Below are 599 nucleotides of genomic sequence, written 5' to 3'. Positions count from 1 at the left end.
TTCCTCTGTCCAGTGTCTGTGCTCTTTTGCCCGTCTTAATCTTTTATTTTTATTGGCCAGTCTGAGATATGGCTTTTTCTTTGCAATTCTGCCTAGAAGGCCAGCATCCCGGATTCACCTCTTCACTGTTGACTTTGAGACTGGTGTTTTGTGGGTATTATTTAATGATCTGCCAGTTGAGGACTTGTGAGGCATCTGTTTCTCAAACTAGACACTCTAATGTACTTGTCCTCTTGCTCAGTTGTGCACCAGGGCCTCTCACTCCTCTTTCTCTTCTGGTTAGAGCCAGTTGCTATTCTGTGAAGGGAGTAATACACAGCCTTGTACAATATCTTCAGTTTCTTGGCAATTTTTTGCATGGAATTGCCTTCATTTTTCAGAACAAGAATAGACTGATGAGTTTCAGAAGAAAGTTATTTGTTTCTGGCCATTTTGAGCCTGTAATCGAACCCACAAATGCTGAAGCTCCAGATACTCAACTACTCTAAAGAAGGCCAGTTTTATGGCTTCTTTAATCAAAACAACAGTTTTCAGCTATGCTAACATAATTGCAAAAGGGTTTTCTAAGGATCAATTAGCCTTCTAAAATGATAAACTTG

This window comes from Salmo salar, chromosome ssa10, assembly GCF_905237065.1.
Source record: "Salmo salar chromosome ssa10, Ssal_v3.1, whole genome shotgun sequence".
In the NCBI taxonomy this organism is placed as follows: Eukaryota; Metazoa; Chordata; class Actinopteri; order Salmoniformes; family Salmonidae; genus Salmo; species Salmo salar.
This window is presented reverse-complemented; position numbering follows the sequence as displayed.